The following is a 6,262-nucleotide window of genomic DNA, read 5'->3' on the forward strand; positions in this document are numbered from 1 at the left end:
TGGTGGTGGCAGCATCATGCTGTGGGGGTATTTTTCAGCCGCAGGGACTGGGAGACTAGTCAGGATTGAGGGAAAGATGAACAGAGCAAAGTACAAAGCTGGAGTGGCTTTGGGACAAGTCTCAATGTCCTTGAGTGACCCAACCAGAGCCCGGACTTGAACCCGATATAACATCTCTGGAGAGACCTGAAAATATCTGTGCAACAACTCTCCACATCCAACCTGACAGAACTTAAGAGGATCTGCAGATAAGAATGGGAGAAACCCCCCAAATACAGGTGTGCCAAGCTTGTAGCATCATACCCAAGAAGACTCGAGGCTGTAATTGCTACCAAAGGTGCTTTTTCAAAGTACTGAGTAAAGGGTCTGAATACTTTAAATGTGATATTTCAGGGTTTAAAAAAAATAATAATTGCAAACATTTCTAAACCTGTTTTTGCTTTGTGATTATTGGGTATTGTGTGTAGTTTGAGGGGGGAAACTATGTAATTAATTTTAGAATAAGGCTGTATCGTAACAAAATGTGGAAAAGGTCAAGGGGTCTGAATACTTTCTGAATGCAGTACAGAGATGTATTTGTAGGCCGCCTGGAACCACGGTAGTCTACATCAGTTTCTATTATGTCCTGTGTGGAGTTTTGCAGTTGTTCTCAGTTACCATCAGAGGGCAGCATTTAAGGAGACACGTAACATGTGCCACAGCAAGTTCAAAGATGATTTACTGTATATCACGATCCATCAAGAACATTTGTTTGCGACTAACATGCATAACGTTGCCCTATTTCTGAGCAAATAAACCTGACCATCCCATTTTGTTCCACTCGCATCTTACATGGTTTTTGGGAAAACAAGATACAGAAGTACTCTACAGGTTATTTCCACGTTTGGTTTTATACTGATGTGTTGTTATAGATCTGTAACACGTGAATAGACATTCTGTGCAATTTTATTAAACTTTTACATAAAATCTAAATGATTAAAATTATGGTAGACTCTCCAATAAGTCTATAGTTACACAACATATTTTAATAACGACATAATCCAACTGTAGATCTTTTTTTTTTAAATAGAAAAACCCCCAACAAAAAGTAAGGATGGATGTTGAATCGCTGATGCAGGCTTAACAGTGTTGCAAATTGAAATGTGTCATTGCGTAACATTTTCATCCGGTTTTGAGAAAGTGCATATCATCACAAACGTATGTGTCAGAGATGGGTCTCATTTTCCAAAACCTGAGGGAAATTGTGGGTATAAAGATGTAGAATTAAAACTGACTGGATCAGTCAACAGAGGGAAATAGAGACATTCAGCATTGAAAGAGAATATGGAAAATAAATAATGAATAATATAATACAATCTTACTGTATTCAGAAAGAAGTCGACCGACCATGGAAGATTAGACTTCAAAAGATATTTTCACTGTTCTCTACAGAATGCCTAGGCCTACAAGACTATACCGTTGACATATTTTGTATCTTCTCAAGACATGATTTGTCATTATAAGATTCTGCAGAAAATTTGAACTAGCTGTGGTCTGTATCATTTGAAGTATGTCAACACTCCCAAGATATACCGTATGGCCACAAAATAATTGATGAAAAACGTTACTGTACTAGCCAAGCCAGTCTGGATCCGTTCGTCCCTGTAAATATGTGTGCTGCTTCACCCTGAGTCTATTGTTTTAAAAGTCAGTAGAGGAGGCCATTGAGTGGACTTTCAGCTGTGCCTTGGTGTTGTAGCTAGCCGAGATTGAATCAGCAAGGTTATGACTGTAACCTAGCTCAGCACATTATGCCTGACTCACCGTCTGACTCACTCACTACTCCTGCCTTCGGCCCAGGAATTGTTGCTCTCCATCGGAAACGGACCAATTTCCCTCTGACCATTGCTTATGGCTATCCCAACTTTAAGCTCCCCCTTCAACCCCAGACAACAGGAAGCCAGTCAAGAAAGTAGAGAATGCCATGTTAGGCACGCTGGTGTGTGTCTATGTGTGTATAAATCTGTGTGTGTGTGTGGATGAGGTGGGGGTGAGATCACAAGATTTGGCACACAGCAACAACATTGCTTCTCCCTCTCCTTTCACTGATAAAAATATATATATATATATTTTTTTTTTTTACAAAATCTCACAGCTACGGGTTCACATCAAAGTGACGGGCCCACCCGAGATCATTACACAAATGGACCTCGTTGCCTCTATGCACAGAGCATGAAGGCTTTGCTTGTGAGAGCAGATTCCAGAGGCTGAAAAGTAAACATTTTCATAGAGGGGTCAAAGGCGACTTCTGGTTATAGAGCCTAATGAGATTGAACATGAGAGGAATTACCTAAACAATCTCTTGCCAAACTGGCAGATATAATATAATTGAGTACCGTAGGAAATAATAGAATTGAAAAAAAAATGAAGGACTTTTTCAACTTGGTAAAGTTCTGAGGAAGAGGACAGAGTATCTGGTGGGTTTCCAAGGGACTGGCAGAGTTGGAACACCTGTGAGTGATGGGCATGTTGGGTAAGCTCCAGGGGCACACATGGGCCATTGTGGACAGGAAGGGCTGGCTGGCAGAGAGAGGAAATGTGTATCGGTGAGCAATAACAGGAAGTACTCATTACAACACCCCCATCTCAGACAACCCACCCATAAACAGACGGTACCACAGTATTTGTCTGCTGATTTGAAGATATGACGATCCACCTTAAAAGGACACTTCAACCAAAATACAGTTGAAGTCGGAAGTCTACATACACTTTAGCCAAATACATTTAAATTCAGTTTTCACAATTCCTGACATTTAATCCTAGTAAAAATCCCCTGTTTTAGGTAAATTAGAATCACCACTTTATTTTAAGAATGTGAAATGTCAGAATAATAGTAGAGAGAATGATTTACTTCAGCTTTCATTACATTCCCAGTGGGTCAGAAGTTTACATACATTAAATTAGTGTTTGGTAGCATTGTCTTTAAATTGTTTAAATTGGGTCAAACGTTTCGGGTAGCCTTCCACAAGCATCCCACAATAAGTTGGGTGAATTTGGGCCCATTCCTCCTGACAGAGCTGGTGTAACTGAGTCAGGTGTGTAGGCCTCCTGGCTCGCACATGCTTTTTCAGTTCTGCCCAAAAAAATTATATAGGATTGAAGTCAGGGCTTTGTGATGGCCACTCCAATACCTTGACTTTGTTGTCATTTAGCCATTTTGCCACAACTTTGGAAGTATGCTTGGGGTCATTGTCCATTTGGAAGACACATTTGCGACCAAGCTTTAACTTCCTGACTGATGTCTTGAGATGTTGCTTCAATATATCCACGTACTTTTCTCTCCTCATGATGCCATCTATTTCGTGAAGTGCACCAGTCCCTCCTGCAGCAAAGCACCCCCACCACGTGATGCTGCCACCCCCATGCTTCACGGTTGGGATGGTGTTCTTCGGCTTGCAAGCCTCCCCCTTTTTCCTCCAAACATAACGATGGTCATTATGGTCAAACAGTTCTATTTTTGTTTCATCAGACCAGAGGACATTTCTCCAAAAAATACAATCTTTGTCCATTGTGCAGTTTCAAACAGTCTGGCTTTTTTTATGGCGGTTTTGGACCAGTGGCTTCTTCCTTACTGAGCGGCCTTTCAGGTTATGTCAATAAAGGACTTGTTTTACTGTGGATATAGATACTTTTGTACCTGTTTCCTCCAGCATCTTCACAGGGTCCTTTTCTGTTGTTCTGGGATCGATTTGCACTTTTCGCACCAAAGTACGTTCATCTCTAGGAGACAGAACACGCCTTCCTTCCTGAGCGGTATGACGGCTGCGTGGTCCCATGGTGTTTATACTTGCGTACTATTGTTTGTACAGATGAACGTGGTACCTTCAGGCATTTGGAAATTGCTCCCAAGGATGAACAAGACTTGTGGAGGACTACAATTATTTTTTTCTGAGGTCTTGGCTGATTTTTTTTATTTCCCCATGATGTTAAGTAAAGAGGCACTGAGTTTGAAGGTAGGCCTTGAAATACATCCACAGGTACACTTCCAATTGACTCAAATTATGTAAATTAGCTTATCAGAAGCTTCTGAAATAATCTGTAAACAATTGTTGGAAAAATGACTTGTCATGCACAAAGTAGATGTCCTAATCGACTTGCTAAAACTATAGTTTAAGACATTTGTGGAATGGTTAAAAACTCCAACCTAAGTTTATGTAAACTTCCGACTTCAACTGTACATGCGAAGGATGATTATTAGGTTCTGGAGCTGGAGAGAAAGCAGACCAAAATATTAGTATGGTACTTTGAGTGATTAGATTGTTTTTAAAAACATTTTTAGCAGACAATCTTGTCAAGAGCTAATTAAAGTAGATAGTGCATACATTATTGTACTGGTCACCCATGGGAATTAAACCCACAACCCTGGCATGTGCCATGCTTTACCAACTGAGCCACACCAAACCATATCACACTTTATATTGTATAAAAGTGTCAAACACTTTTTTTCTCAGAGAAATGTAACTCAATATAACGCAAGCAACACACAATCAACGAGCCACATTCAAATGTCTTCGACTCTAAAAGAAGTACGCACTTTCAGAACTCATTGTGGAGCTTCAACTTGTGCTGACCAATCACAATGTCAAATAGTGATGGGATTGGAGAGGATTAATGCCACGGTTTAATTTGATCAGGCAAACAAACTGAGTCTTCAAACTCAGCCTGTTTTGAGGAGCGCATTCTGAGCCCTGTGCAATGTCACGAGCCTGCTGTTTGAGATTAAAGAGACTTGCGTCCCTAATATTTTTCACATAAAACAGAGCTGCATAAGCCCATCATTGTTTGGCACCACAATAGAGGAATCTCTTCTGCCGCAGTTGACACTGTAATATAAACCACACTAATAAATGCCCTGTGGGTTGTTTTGAACAAGTTGATGTGGCGAACGCGATCCGAAGCAATATCTTTCACGTGCTCTAACTTGTCAGTGTCCTATAGTTGAACTTCTCTTGAGTTCATCTGATAGTAGTGCTGAGCGATTAACCAACATTTAGGTTATTTTTCTGTTTTTAAACAATTGACTGATTACCATTTCTTATTATAGCTCAAAGTGCACCTTGCAGTTTCTCTAAAGGTAAATCAGATCCAGGCTGAACTGAGCGATGTAGTAGGGCGTTGAAGTTTCCAACAGGTCAATATTCTACATAGTTGTAGTGCATAAACTGTGATAATTAACTACAATGGCCATAATCCATTGCGTATCTACTTGTCTGGTCTGTTTCTTTTTTACGCCTACTGAAGAGAGAATGCATGATCATGAGGGGTATCAGGTATTTCTACCTGAAAATACATGATCTAAGTGATTGATAGTTGGTAGTCACCAGTCATAAAAGTATGCCTTATTTACTTTGAAAACTACAAATAGTGATTTCGTCAGACAGCATAGGCAGCAGCTCTATAAAGATGAGATTACTTAGAATGTAATGTACACAACTTAACATGAATAAATGGTTAATAAGCGATAAGCAGGTATGGGCACTCACTACCATCAGGGGACTTTTGTTTTACTCTGTGTTACAGCATTCAACCCAAATAATCTAAAGTGAAATGGAGAACCGTGACCATTTTTTTAAATAACGAACCAAAACTGAACAGACCTCAAAAAGCATACATTTCTGAGAACTATCTGATAGATACTACATTTTAGGCATGCATCTAACAGGGCGATGAAAGGGATGAGTTTTTTTTGCAATTCACTGAGAAAATGTGTCTGTAGATGAACTTATCTGAACTTTTTATGAAGGAGCCAATGTGACATTTCCTGTTTCCCAGACACTCATCCCGTGATCATGCATAAGGTATATCTGTAATATGTACCTTTCCTGCAAAGTCTAAATGTAAGATGCAACAAATACTAAGTCTGATACTCTGCTACACATGGATATCATTTCGGCAATGCGTTTAGTTACTTTTGTGCAATTATTTAAAGCAGGGGCACAACTTTCACTGGGGTTGCATTTTTGTCCACCCCTGTTTTATCATTGGAATGTGATACAAAACGAGGCAACGGTGTGCTTTAGGACCATGCGGACGCCTCTGAGCGGTCGGGTAAGCTGTTTGGAGTGTTAATCTGACTGGATAAAAAATTAAATATACCCCCCCCACTTCTGACTTAAAGTGTATGTAAGTTTGTGTTAGTGGAAGACCAATTTAAACATGTTTTTACCTGGGTAATGTGGATTTATCTATACAGTGAAAATATGTTAATTAAACACTGTTCTGT

Source organism: Oncorhynchus clarkii, chromosome 2 (genome assembly GCF_045791955.1).
Source record: "Oncorhynchus clarkii lewisi isolate Uvic-CL-2024 chromosome 2, UVic_Ocla_1.0, whole genome shotgun sequence".
NCBI classification, from domain to species: domain Eukaryota; kingdom Metazoa; phylum Chordata; class Actinopteri; order Salmoniformes; family Salmonidae; genus Oncorhynchus; species Oncorhynchus clarkii.